We start from the raw sequence: 14,888 nt of genomic DNA on the forward strand, positions 1-14,888 counted from the left end.
ATTTATCGACTTCTTGAGAACAGGCTCTTCCTTGCTCAGAGAACCGCCACACATTGTCAGGCCAGCCCCGTCCTATGGAGTAGATGGTGAGGGGGAGCAGGAAATGCCCCGGCTTCAATCTGGGCCCACGTCTCCTCCTTCCCGCTTATCAGCCTTGTAACTCTGGACAACCTCTTAGCCCCTCTTGCCTCAGTGGGATAATAATCATTGTTTACAGGTCTGTGGAGGGAATTCAAGGTTATACACCTGGTGGCGTGCCCAGCACATAGTAGGTGCTCAGTAAGCTGTGGCTGTTGTTACCACGGAGGGAAGTGTGGGACTACTGAGGGCACAGCTGGCCCCTGTGAGGGGTGGCGGGAAAGGGAAGGGGGAGAGCGAGGGAGGGGAGAAGCAGCGTGGAAGGTGAGAGCAGGGCAGAGCAGGGAGAGGGTGGAGGGCACAGCTGTGCTGTCTATCAGTGGCCTCCAGCTCACACTGTCCCTGCGCCCATCTCACCCATCTCCACCCGGCACTTCTGCCTGGGCTGGCCACCCTCACCGCCGCTACCATTGTCCCCACACTGTCAGCTGCTGTTTCTTGCCTCATCTTCCTTCCTGCCTCTGATAGGGCAGAAAAAGGGGACGGGAAGCAGCTGTCTTGCCCAGCAACCTCCCTACCCTATAGGCTGGACTGGCGGGAGGGGGGTGTGGCTGAGAGCCCAGGCTTTGCTGACAGACAGGCTGGGTTCCTTCCCCCCCCACCTGGGCTCTGGTCCTTAAGAGCTGGTGACCTCAGCAAGTTATGTGGCTTGTCTAATCCCTCAATTTCCTTGTCTGCACAATAGGGATAATCAGGCTGCTCAGAGTAAGGCATGAGACCACGCATGGCGAGGGCCTGGCACAGCGCCTGGCAGGCAGCAAAGGGCTGATACATGTTAGCTACATCGGGGCCACTTTCATGGGCAAGTAACCTATGTAGTCATACAGAGCCCCATGCTCAGAAGGTCCCCCCCACTTGGTTTAATGCTCTATTGTCACCATCTTGAAAGTCTAAATACTTACTTAAAAAAAAGTAAGCACTACATGGGGCTCAAATGCCCAACATGGGGCTCAAACTCGCGATCCCAAATTCAAGTCGCCTGCTCTACCAACTGTGCCAGTCAGGCATCCTAAAAGTCATAATCATTTTCGAACAAGGGGCTCTGCTAATTCTGTCAGTCCTGGCTATTATAGCCTGTATTACAGTTGGCTGGCTCCCAGGGGTGGGGGTGGGCTGTGGAAGGGAGGAGAGGCCTAGCAGTCTGCTTGCTGGAGATGTGGGTCACTAGAGGGCCCTGGGGACTCAGGGGGACATTTAAGTACAGTGATGTCGGTCGGACACTGCCAGGTCGCCAGCAGTGGGACGGAGAGTGAGGTGTCCATACACACCCTCACTGGGCCTCGGGGCAGATGCGAGCACCCTGTCCTCCGACAGCCAGACCAACGGAGAGCCTCGGGAGACCCCCCCCCCCGTTCCTCTTTTAGCCATCCCCCCCCCCCCCCCCCGTCGAGGGTGAAGATTCCCAACACACCTCAAGGCACACACTCACCCCTGTCCCTGGCTTTGATACTCTCTGTCCCGGTCAGAGGCCACATACAAGCTAGGAGCATGGGAGTTATGCCCAGAATCTCTCCAGGTTTGGCTGTGATGGGAGCCAGTGCTGCCCTGATGCCCTGCGGTGTCCAGGTCCCGCTGGGTCCTGCTGTGCGGGCCGGGACTGGTAAGGGACTGACAGAAAGGAACGTGTTAATTACTACTCTGGGTGGCCCAAGGCGTCGGTCCAGCCCCAGGAAATGGAAAATATCTGCTCCTTCTATCTCCTCCATTTTAAATCCCAGGTTAGCTGGGCATTTGGTGACTCAGTCGGTTAAGCATCTGCCTTCAGCTCAAGTCATGATCCCAGGGTCCTGGGATGGAGCCCCACATCGGGCTCTCTGCTCAGCAGGAAGTCTGCTTCTCTCTCTCTCTCTCCTTCTGCCCCTCCCCACCACTCATTCTCTCTCAAATAAAATCTTTAAAAATAAAAATAAAAAATAAAACAAATAAAATCCTAGGTTAGCATGTTTGGAAAGTTGTCTGGGGAGTCTGAGGCAGGGACTTGAACTCTCAAGAGACGTGGAGGCTCGAAAGGATTCCCCTAAGCATTATGGTAAGGAATGACCTCCTAGAGCGGCCATAAACCACCTAGGGAGGCACGTTTTATACCTACTGCCAGCCTCTTCTGCTGGATTGTGAGATCCCAAAGGGTAGGGCCCACCCACAGGGAGGGCAGACCAGACGTCCGCAGCCGTTAGGACCCCTGCACACCACCCTCCCCACACACCCCACACCGCCCCCCATCCCAGTCCTGCCTCAGCTTCCCCAGTCTTCCCCTCTTCTGTTCCTGGGCCCACGTGTGAGTCTGAGGGTGGCCGAGCCTGGCAGGTGGAGCTGGGACGAGGCCCCGTCAGCATCCGCCTCCGGCCACCTGTCCCGAATACTCACTCCCTTCCAGACAGCTGGACACGGGCCCCGGAGCCTCTGGTTAATGGAGGGGGGCGGTGTGGGAAGGTTCTGAGGGAGCGAAGCCAAGGCTGAGGGGAGGCCCTCCTAGCTGATGGGATGCTGAGTGTGCATGCATGGGGGTGGGGTGGGGGACAGTGCTGGGGGGAGAAGCGGAATTGGGGGTGGGATCAGAGAATGGAATGTGGAGTCCATTCTCCTGGGGGCACAGCTGTTTATTTTGATCTTCCCGGTCAGCTGTTGCATATTCCTTATCTTGGGGCTAAATCCAGACTCCACCTCCTTCACTGTTGCTGAGCGGGGAAAGGCAGATATTGTGGGCTACAGTCCTGCTCCTGCGCTCACCACCCTTGGTTCCCACTGCTCCAAGCTGCTAAAGTGGACGAGGAGAAATCAGGCCCCCACCACCACCACCAAAGAAATGCCAGCTCCACCCATCAGATCCACTCTGTGCCCATCCATGGGTAACTGGGGCATGACAGTGTGTCATCCAAGGTTAAGACCCACCCCCAACGGCCACGACAGCCGGAGCTGGCCATCCCAGAGGTGCCTGGGTATTTCGGTGTTGTTGGTCCACCGGACCGGAAGGATCAGCAGCTGGTGTTGGCTTAGTTGTGAACATGAGGCAGCCATCCCTCCCCAGGCTACATCAGGATCTCCTGGGGGCACGCATACCAGATGCCTCATGCCATCTCTTTACCTGGCCTCTACTGTCTCTGAGGAGAGACCATGAAATCAGACAGACGTTCTATATACTTATGGAAACATGACTCAAGACTGTAACATTGTTCATGTCATTACAGAGCCGGAATATTTGGGGGGAAAAAAATAAGAAAAAAATCATGCATAGTTCTACTGTCCCCCCAAAATCACCACTGCTAACACTCTGGTGTATTTTCTCCCAGTCTCTTCTGTGTGCATGTGTGTCCGTGTATGTGTGTGTAGAATATATAATTGCCATATGTTGTGTGTACAGTTCTGCATCCTGCTTTCCTTCACTTGATATATAATTAATTTTTGTGATATCACATATCTTTGCAATTGATTTTTTAAAAAAGATTTATGTATTTATTCTTGAGAGACAGAGTGTGCATGGAGTGGGGGGCAGAGGGAGAAGGAGAAACTTAAGCAAATCTGTGCTGAGCAGAGGCCACTGTGGGGCTCGAACTCATGACCCTGAGATCACGACCCAAGCAAAAACCAAGAGTCAGGCATTTAACCGACTGCACCGCCCAGGTGCCCCTGCAGTTGACATTTTTAATGGCTATCTAATATTTTCTTTACCAGAAATACTGTATTTTGCTTACTCATGCTCTATTGTGAAGCAAACTGCTTTCTGAAGGGAGAGTTTACCACGTGACAAGGCCACCAGCAGGGCAAGAACATGTCCAGTCAGGTCCACTATTGTGTAAGGACACCACTCACTATTAGACATAGTTTTTTTTTTTTTTTTAAGATTTTATTTATTTGAGAGACAGAGAGAGAGAGAGCATGAGCAGGGGTGTGAGGCAGAGGGAGATGGAGAAGCAGGATCTCCCCTGAGCGGGGAGCTCAACGCAGGGCTCAATCCCAGGACCCCAGGATCATGACCCGAGCCGAAGGCAGATGCTTAATGACTGAGACACCCAGACATCTTTTTAGGTGCATACCTGGTGCATACCAGGATACCTTTTGTAGACTCTCCTCTTGTGGCTGTCAAGCATCCAGTCTTCTTTCCTACAGCACTGCCACTTCCTTTTGGGGGACTCTCCTCTTCCCTAGTACAAATTGGGGAGCCAGCCTGCCTGCATGCACCACAGACACGGGCACGGCCAGCCCCTCCATTCCCACCATGCCTGGCCAGGCAGAGGTGTGACCGCCCAGCTCCTGGAATCTTCCTGCATGGCCCTCTGCCTGGCCCTCAGGCACTTTATCAGTTTCTGTCCATTTCCAAAGCTAGTCTTCCAGCTTTTTTGGCAAGTCTGAGTTCCCAGCCTTCTTCCAGTAAATTCCTTTGGCCTCATATTGGACAATCTATTTCTGTTGCGAACAGAACTTTGAAAATACTAAGGGATACCTCGCCCACTTAAGAGTTTTTCCAATTGCAAGTCAGGATCCTTTACTGGGTACTAAAGTCATGAAGCTCAGCATGACCAGCATTTAAAAAATAAATCAAACAACAGAATAAAAGAAAATATCAGGGGATGCCTGGGTGGCTCAGTGAGTTAAAGCCTCTGCTCAGACTGAGCCTTCGGCTCAGGTCATGATCCCAGGGTCCTGGGATCGAGCATCGGGCTCTCTGCTCAGTGGGGAGCCTGCTTCCTCCTCTCTCTCTGTCTGCCTCTCTGCCTCCTTGTGATTTCTGTCTGTCAAATAAATAAATAAATCTTAAAAAAAAAAAGAAAAGAGAAAGAAAATATCAGAAGTATATTATCCGGAGTAAGGGTAACGTTGCTTTGTGAAACTTGTTTGATATACGTGTGTGCGCATGCGCTCACGCATGTCTATAAAACAGGTTAAAATGAAAACCTTTTTAGTTTTGGGAAAAACACTGCCCTAATTGAACTTGACTAACTGAAGAAAAATAATGGAGCAATCTCTCCTCGCTATTTTTACAGTTCTCCCCACATCTTTGGAACCCAGGAACGTGTATATCCTTGCCAACAGCCTGGTATATTTCAAGGTGCACCCACTATCTCTCTCTCTTTGTAGCCTGACATCTCCCCCTACCCTTCTTTACTCAGTAATACTTAACAATAATGGACATATTTTCCTCCTGGTCTTTAAGTGTCTCTTAACGGCACCACGATTCTGCCAGCCACACAGGCTGAAACGTTCTGGGGAGGTCCTGCCTACTCTCATTCATTCATTTACCGCGGGCACCCATGGAAGTCTAGAGAAGACACACAAGCAGCACATGACAACATGCTCCATCTCAGAAGTATGTGTGGTACCCAGCAGGGGAAGGGCAGAGCAATTTCACAGAGCGGATGATTATTCATACCTTCCTACCAAATAATTACTAAGTTCTGTTGCTTTTACCTTCAAAATATTTAGCCAAATCACCCCCTTATTTCCATTTCCAGGGGCCTCACCCTAGTTTCAATCCTTTTTAGATTTTGTGTAGACTCTCTCTTACCAACTCTGTTCTTCCGCTGCCCTAGAAATCCTCTTAAAACAGTCTGATCATGGCACCTCCATGCTCAGAAGCCTTCTGTGGCTCCCCATTGTCTATGAAATAGAGTCTAAACTCCCCTACCCAAAGCTGTTGATTTGGCTTCTTCACTACTGCCCTGTGTTCTACGAGGCCACAGGTTCTAAACCAGTCCACAGGTTCTCCCTTTCCAAACACCTATCTGTCTGAGGCCAGATTTTCTTCATGGACATCAACCAAAACAACACACTATAGCAGATGAGAGCAGAAGCCAACGCAATAACTGGGCTGTCTTCTACTAACTCAGGCATTACAGAGATTTCCCCCCCCAAAAAAAGTAAAACAAAGCCACACTGCTCACTAATTTTGAATAATTTAATAATATAGTTATTGCTTTATTAAAAAATACGATGCTATGTTAACACGCAATGAATTTTTTACTGTGACTTTAAAGGAATTTGTATTTTTAAAATCTTGCATTTAAAATGAGAAGTTGGGGCGCCTGCGTGGCTCAGTGGGTTAAGCCTCTGCCTTCGGCTCAGGTCATGGTCTCAGGGTCCTGGGATCAAGCCCCGCATGGGGCTCTCTGCTCAGCGGGGGGAGCCTGCTTCCCTTCCTCTCTCTCTCTCTTTGCCTGCCTCTCTGCCTACTTGTGATCTCTGTCTGTCAAATAAATAAATAAAATCTTTAAAAAATAAATAAAAATAAAATGAGAAGTTAAGGGGCACCTGGGTGGCTCAGTGGGTTAAGCCTCTGCTTTCCACTATGGTTATGATCACAGAGTCCTGGGATTGAGCCCAGCATCGGGCTCTCTGCTCAGCAGGGGGCCTGCTCCCCCCTCCCCCGCACCTTCTGCCTGCCTCTCTGCCTACTTGTGATTTCTCATAAATAAATAAAATCTTAAAATAAATAAATAAAATTTAAAAAATGAGAAGTTAAATGTCAAGAGCCACAATCTTCAAAAACAAAAACTCTTTGGGATCCTCAGTAATTTTTAAGGGTGCAATGCCCCAGCCCTCTCTCCTCTTTACCTTCACTCATGTCTTCACCCATCTGCCCTAGTGTCTTGCTGGAGTTTTGGGGTTTTCAAAAAATGTTTTATTTATTTTAGAGTCAGAGAATCAGAGAGAGTGCAGGGAGGAGGGGCAGAGGGAGAGGGAGAGAGAGAATCTCAAGCAGGTTCCCCACTGAGCCCCACTGAGCCCACATGACCCTAATATCATGACCTGAGCTGAAATCAAAGGTCAGACACTCAACCAACTGAGCCACCCACGTCCCCCTGGAGTTTTCAAACCATGAAAAAAATAAGAAAGGGCATACTAAAAATAATTATTGTTATAAAAATAATGGTGTTACAGAAATAGCCATTAATTGTTTTTTTAGAAAGAAACAATATTGATACACAGAATAAGTAAGCGTGGTAATTGTTATAGAAACAGGAATCGAAAAATGATTAGTTCTACAGTGTGGTTTTCAGCAAAAAACTCAGATATTCAGAAAAGTAAAAAATTACAAAACCATCACCACTGAAAACTATTCCTGGGGCACCAGGCCGGTTCAGTAGAAGAGCATCCAAATCATAAACTTGGGGTTGTGAGTTCGAGTCCAACATTGGGTCTAGAGATCACCAAAACTAAATAAATTTAAAAATAAAATAAAATTTCTCCTGAATAATTTCTCCTTAAGTCCACTCCTCTTTTATTGTCTCAAATGACATCTCTGAGAAGAAATTCCTGGGTAATCTATCCAAAAGCAACTTCTCCTTCCTCCAGATTGCCCCAGCACTGCTACTCAAACCTTTCCTGTGGCCCAGGGAGCCCATGAGAGCCCAGGAATGAATGCATATTGAATTTCTCAATGTGCCTCTCTAACGAACACAAATTCAATTACATCCACTGCAGGAGACACTAGCATTAGCCACTTAGATATTATTTATACAATGTGGTCCTTTAACTCAAACCCAGCATCATGTTCAACCAAGGACTCAGCCATCTGTTCCAATGGCAACTGGCCGTGTTGGTAGATTCTGAGATGGGGGAGAAGGCCCAAACTACACCTCCTATGTTCTATGAGCAGTTTCAGGAGGCTTTAGTGGTCATTTTCAGATGGATTTTGTTTTTACACTGACCTTGAACCCAGCACTGCCTTAACTGTGACTCTGCTGTACATAAGCAATGGATAAGACCTCTGAGCCTCACAGATGTTGCTGGAGGGACACATAAGATGGGTGAGCCCAGGATCCTAGATCCTAGACCTCTGGACAGGGTAGGGTATGGGGTATACATCCTTGGCCAGAGCCACTGCCCCTTTTTGGGTGGGGTACCTTGAAGGTGAAGTTTGCAGGTCCAGTGCGAGGACTCAGCTTAACCCCCAATTCCAGAGGGGTGTCCTCAGCCACTGCCCTGAAGCCACACCCCTACCAAAGCCTGAGTCTGGGGGAGAGAAAGGAAAGAACATTTGGGGGTACAGCTAGAGGAAAAAGTTGTGCGCACCATCACCGCAGATGGGGCGGCTGTGGTCGGGCTGATTCATCCAGGGCTCCCCAGATAGGTCAGGGCCCCAGCCCCACCTAGCAAAGCTCATATCACCACCGCCCACTCCTCTGTTTCCTGGGTCTTGTGTGACACCTGACCTGACTGTTGGGGCAGGGCTGGGCCATCCTCACTCCCTCCCTTCAGTCTTGCTTGGCTTAGAGGGCAGCTCTGCAGCTCTGGCCAGGAGTGCTGAGGGACGGAGGAGGCTCTGGGCTTGCCTGGGGAGCTTGGACCCACACCATCATAGCTCCACAGAGACGTGCACACACAAATTCACCATCACACATGGAGGCAGCTCTGGGGCCTACCTGTCTATGTGTCCTGAGGCTGTGTTCAGGGCAATGTCTCCACAGAACCTGAGGACATCTCACACCCACCCTGGTGGGTGAACACACGCATGTGGGAACACACACACACACACAACTACACAACATGCAGGAAAAGTCCCACTCAGGTCAGAGTTCTCTCAGCCCCCAGGCTCTCAGGACTGACTAGCCGTATGACCTTGTGCAAGTTAATTAACCTCTGTGCCTCAGTTCCTTCACCTATAAAATAAGGGAACCTCGTGGGATTCTTGGGAAGAACAAATGAGAAATGAGTTAATAGACATGCACATTTACTAAAAACTGATCTCAAGTAGAACATACTGTCTGCAGGTGCCCACTACAGCACCTGGCTTATGGAAGCATCATGCAAAAAATAGGCTATCACTATCTCCAGAGTGTTTGCTGCCATGTGCCTGGGAAGAAATGAGGGTTCAGAGAAATCCACACAACAAATTCCCACAAGGAATGCCAAAAATGACTCCCAGAAGCCATATCAGATGAAAGCCAAGGGAAGGCAGGACTTTCTGAGGATGACCCAGGAAGCACCAAACTCATGTCCGGCATTTGTAAAGAGAGTTTTGGGGGGGCGGTTAGAACCCAAGAGGCTGGTCCTAAGCTGAAAAAGACTGTTTCCCTGGAGACACAGAGACCCAAGAGAAAAATTCAGCCTGGTCCTAGATGTGGAGTCAAATCAATTCCAAGAGGACATAGAGGCTGCCTGTAGGACCAGCAGGTACCAGCAGACTGGAAAGAAAAAGGCAGAGGGCCCAGGAAAAACCAGAATGTTCTACTCCCTGGCCTATACTCAGCTACCCGCTACATCTGAGAGTCTGTAACCCCAAGATCCTCTCTCGTCGCTGTGATGAAAATAGATTGCACATGTGAACAGCCTCCAAGTTTGTGGTTCTGCAACAGATACTGTTTAAAGAAAAGGGACTGAGCTGGAAGGAAGGGGAAACAGGGGAAACGCACCCTTGACTCACAGGGGCCTGGTGTTGGGAGGCAGCAAGCCTCCCTCCCCTCCATAATCCAAAGTCAGCCTGTGATAGGCGCTTGCCAGAAAGGAGTAAACCCTCCCTTGGGTCTTATCCAGACAGAACTGCTCGGCCCCTAGGGGTGAGCTTAGGAAAGAGTCTATGAAGGATAGATGACTTCCTGGGGACAGGCAGCCTGGGGGGCCCTCTATACCCCCATCCTCTCTCCCCGTGGCTGCCTGGCTCCTCCTGCCATAGCCTCCGACACCTCCAGCTAGAGCCTAAGTTGGAGCCTGAGGTCTGCATCTGAGGCCCTGCTCCGGCTTCCTTTCCCAGAACTCAGGGCCCCTGGGGAGGGGCAGGAGGAGCAGCCTGGAGGGAAGAGAATAGAGGACAGGAGGGAGGGCGAGCCGGAGCAGACAAAGCTGGGGCCAGAACTGGGAGCTTCTGGGACAGTCCCAATTTCAAGTATTCTCATCCAACTGTCCGACCACAGGCCAGAACTTGTGGGCTGGTATTTATTTTAGAAAAAAAGGATGAAATGGGAGTCCTAGGTAGAACGGTGAGGAAAGAAACCCCGGCTGCCTCTTGGTTTGGGGATAGCCCCCATGCCCACCTCAAGCCGCTCTGGCTGGAAGATGACTAAAACCACGTAAAGATGGGAGACTCATCACTTATAAGGACTCACGACCTGTCTGGCACTGGGCAGGGTTTCAGGTGCATTAATCTCCCGTGCCCAGTGCTGGGGGTGGCCTCTGAAGCCTCAGCCCCTTACTCTGTGTAACAACTTGTGCCTCAGTTTCCTTGTCCGTAAAGACATAACACTAGTGCCGGCCTCGCAAAAATGCCGTGAGGACAAAAAGGAGAATACTTGTTATACAGTAAGCTTTCAAGGAATATGGGCCATTAGGGATCCCCGCAATGACCCAGTGAGGTGGGGACTATAGCCACACCCACCTGACAGATGAGGAAACTCAGTTTCACACTAGCAGGAAGGGACCAAGCCAAGACTCAAACCAGAGTGGTGTGTGTACAAGACACTGGCTCTCGTAACCTCTCCACAAGAGAAAGCACGAATTAGGGGTTACACACACAGACTTTATGCCAAATGGCCAAGTCAGACTTCCAGCTCAGCCACTGACCAGCTGTGCGAATGGAAGCCAGCTGCTTAACCCTTGGTGCTTTGGTTTGCTCATCTGTAAAATGGGCCTCCTCCCTTATTGTGAGAAGGGAAGACGCGCCTAAGGAAAGGTTTGGAACACGACTAAGTGATGGGCTTGGCCTCCACAGTGCCCTCTGGTGACGGGGTTTGGAACTGCACTTTCGGTTCCCGCTCATGTGGGGGCCCTCGCTGCTCTGTGCGTTTCCAAGGGCGTCGGGGGCACCAAGCAACCCATCTCTTCTCCACCATTCCTAGACAATTCCTGGGCCTCACCTTAGGAGTGGCCATCTCGGGGGCGACTTTCAGCCAGAGTGGGAGAAGTGGCCGCTGAGAGCAAGTGAGGGGCAGCTTTTGAGGCCCCTTAAAGGAGACAACATGGTGTCATGCCTTTGAAGGCTATGAAGGGCCATGCCCATAAGGGCTGCTGGCCTGGCCCTCTGCTCCCAACACACAGGTCCTTCTATCTCAAGGGCAAAGGAAGATGAGGAGTGTGGGGTGGGGAGAGAAGGTGTGGGAGGGAGGGGCCCCTAGGGTAAGGAGCAGCCCCACGGTCTCAGACCTAAGAGAGCATTTTATGGGGGTTGCAGTGGGTCAAAAGTGGCTCCCTGGGTCCTCGTGTAGATAACTGGGGAAGGGGTGGGGCAGAGGCCCCATGAAACCAGCCCGCAGCTGAAGGACCAGATGGTGCTCTTGGCCCAGTCTAGCAGTCTATGGACAACACACTGGGCAACAGCCCCACCTGGTGGACAGATGGGGATCGCCATGGGCAGGGGAGCAGAGGGAGCAAAGGGATGACCCAGAAGGGGAAGCAGGTGAAGAATCAAATGGGAAGTTTAGAGCTGGAAGGGGCTTCGAGGTTTTTTCACTAGCAGAAGCCCCTCCTGAGGTGCCCTAGAGCCCCGCAGACGAGGAACTCACTTCTTCAGACGGGGATCAGGCAACTGTTAGAAAGTTCTTACGCTTTTTGGAAAAAGTCTTCCAAAGTCCTCCAAGTCTTCCCCGCACTGCTCCCTACCTAGGGGCCTCCAAAGACAACCTCTCAAATACTTGAACACAGCTACAATATACTTCCTAAGTCTCCCCATTTGTTTCAACCATTCAGAGTCTGACTTAAGTCATTCACCCACTGCATCTTTTCTTCACTTGGTGATCCTTTTAAAATACATTACCTTCCAAAGAACACCTTCCGATTCTCTATGTAAGCCACCCTTCCTAGCAAAGTCATTTGAATTTCAACTTCCTACTCTTCAAGGTCTGGTATGATACAGTATTGTTCAGGTCTGATATATACTAATGCTCTGATTTGGCTATTAATTTAAATGTCAAGAGCACAGGCTCTGAAGTCAAATACACCAAGTGTTCAAATCCGGGCTCTGCCACTTACTAATAACTGTGTGACCTCGGGGAGGTTTCTTAGCCTTTCTAGGTTTCAGCTTCCTCGTCCGCAAATCGGGGACAGGGATATTTACTACCTGGCGTTGTGATGAGTATCAAGTGAGATAAGGCCAGTAAAACATTTGGGACAGCTCCTGGCTACCTCATTCAGCTCCTAAGTGACCATTATAAGTGCATTCCTCTGAGTTTAGGGCTGGAGGGGGTGCTTTGGGGAAGAGAGAGAAGAAAAAGAGAGAAGACCTTCTGGAGTTATGCTGCCTTTCTCAAGCAGTGTGAATGCTGGGTGAAATCCAATAAAAGGGTACCTCACTTTGGTCTCATGTCCAGAGGTGTCTCTGCCAGCCCCTCCCCAACACCCCCCCAACACTGGCTAGCCGCCCTCTAATCCCCCAACATCCGCTGCCTCCACCACCACCAGCCCAGCCACTGTAATGGGGCCACTGTAATGGCGCAGGTCTTGACAGCTCTTTGAAACTCAGAGGGTTTAAAATTTAAATGTCTTTGAGGGTAAGAGAAACACACCAAAATAAACAAACCTCCTGCTGAACAGAGAAAGGGAAACTTGGCAGGCGCCCCAGAACTTTCCCCACCCCCAGCCCTCCCTAAACTTCCTCTTGTGGTTTCTCAAGAGTACAACCTGTTCTCCCCAGCCAAGAAAGCGCCTGGGGCAGGGGGCTGGGGCATGCCAAGGGTTCCACCGCTCCCCACCCTATGACAAGGGAGGAAAGTATGCATGGCAGAAGTGGCCTGGAGGTCTATATAGTTCTGAATTTCACAACCTGCTTACCTGCTTATCTTGGCCTTTACCCCCAACTGCCAGCCTCAAAACCCATCCTCACCCCCAACACAGGCCTCTCTCTCAAAGATAGATGCACAAGGTGGTTTGACTGCAGGTAGAGGGGACCACTTCAGGCCTGCCCAGATCTGTGCAGAGGACTCTCGAGAAACACCTAGAGTTCCAGAAAGGTAATGGAAAAGCGGCTTGGAATCCCTGGAGCCTTGGCCCTGTGGCCTGGCTCATATCCAGGGCAAGGTCCCAGCCTGCTGGGAGGGAGTGGGTCAGATACACGGTGGCAGCTCTGAGATGCAGCAGCTGTGGGCTAGAGAAGCGAACATCTTCTACTGTTTGACTATCTTTTTTACTCAACTACCAGGCTGGGACTGTTCCTCTTGGAATCTAGAATATGAAAGTCTCTGATAGTCTTAAAAGATTCCCACCAAATGAGGGGTCCGGGTGTCCCACATCCTCAGATTCTGGCACATCACACCCATGTTGCCTCCTTTCCTGCATCAAACTTCAGTCTGTTCCTCTTGAGGCTTATTCAAGAAAACACACACACACACACACACACACACAGCCTGAAGGAAAGGATACCAGCTCAGTGCTGTCCCTACAAGCCTACTACAGATCTACTGGGGCTCCATGTAAACCGTTACCAGCATCCACACTCTGCTAAAAAGTTTCTCTCCTGCCTACCACCCAAGACACAGGTCCTTTCAGAAACTCCTAAGTCCCTGGCTTAAGTGGACATTCTATGTGGTCAGTCAGGGAGACAAACTAGCCTAGGGTTATGAACAGGGTCTCCCAGGTCAAGTGACCTGGCTTTCAATCTCAGCTGTGCCATTTATTTCTGGTGTACTCTTTAGAAAAATGACTCACCTCCTCTGTGCCTAGGCTTTCCCATCTACACAGTGAGATAATTCTAGTGCTGACCTCATAGGACTTAGGGAAATTAAAAGAGGACATTACACTCCAAACATTTAGAAGGGTGCCCCACAGTACTAATAAGCATTAGCTGGTGTTCTGAACCCTTGAGGGAAGGAAACAAAAAAGAGGCACTAAGGACCAAGGCAGTCATGATCTCAAGGACTAGGATCCTGCTGGAATTCTCAGAGATGCTTTTGAGTGGAAGTTCCAGGCAGAGTAGAAGCTCTGATTCGTTTACCGTTATGTCCCCAACATCTAGCCTGTGCAGAGGATGGTCACAGCTAGCAAGTGGTGAATGAATTAATCAAATGTTGTATCAATCATCTCTCCAAGGAGCCTAGGAATTGACAGAGAAGAATCTGCAGGGACACAATGGGAGACCTAGTTCTCTTCACCTGTACGTGTCTGGTCCCCAAGAGAACTGAGGTGGGGGCATAGAGGAAACAGTGGAAACAGTCCTAAGGTCCAAGAATGAGGTACCCCAACATTGTGTGGATGGTCACATAACTCCCAAGCAGACTCCCAGCTGCACGCAGCTAGGGATTCCTGGATTTTTAGGGACCAGCCCAGAAACTTGCCTATCCCTGAATTTAACCTGTTCATTCCCACCTCTTCTTCATGCCTACACAGCAGGTGAAAGAAAGCAGGAATGGCTTCTGGGTCCTCATTATACCCCAAGGTCCAACACCAGTCAGGGTTCAGTACAACTCTGCCGAATGAACAGCTGGCCCCCCAAAGACTTCCTACCACTGCTCAGCCTGGTGACTCTCCTCTCACCCAGAATCCAACTCCAAAGCCCCCTTCTCTCTGGAGTCTTGCTGGCCAGCGCAACTTGGCACTTTATCTCTGTTGTTCCATCATGCACACTAAACATAGATGAATAACATCATTGCACCCTCAGCATCCCCAGAATTCCAGACCGATAGTAGGTGCTCAATGTTTGCAGATTAAACCATTATGCTCCCTTAGTAACAGCAACCAAGTTCTTCAGTTACTCTTCTTGGCAATACATTAAAAAACCCAGAAGAGGCTTGTATACCCATCAGACACCAGAGTGACAAACACTGAGGGGTCCTTCCTTCCAGTCCTGCCTTCTGACCTCCTTCCTCCCTCTGCTCTCGCTGGCAGGAGATTTG

The 14,888-nt window shown here is 50.1% G+C and overlaps 2 protein-coding genes across 2 annotated transcripts in view; both read right to left on the reverse strand.

The window, feature by feature from the left end:
• Nucleotides 1-14,888, reverse strand: part of MED20 (mediator complex subunit 20) — a 154,089-nt gene that overhangs the window by 138,769 nt on the left and 432 nt on the right. The window lies entirely within an intron of this gene.
• The window catches only part of CCND3 (cyclin D3), a 94,835-nt gene that overhangs the window by 79,479 nt on the left and 468 nt on the right, over nt 1-14,888 (reverse strand). The gene's annotated exons all lie outside the window — the stretch shown is intronic.

This window comes from Mustela erminea, chromosome 4, assembly GCF_009829155.1.
Source record: "Mustela erminea isolate mMusErm1 chromosome 4, mMusErm1.Pri, whole genome shotgun sequence".
NCBI classification, from domain to species: Eukaryota; Metazoa; Chordata; class Mammalia; order Carnivora; family Mustelidae; genus Mustela; species Mustela erminea.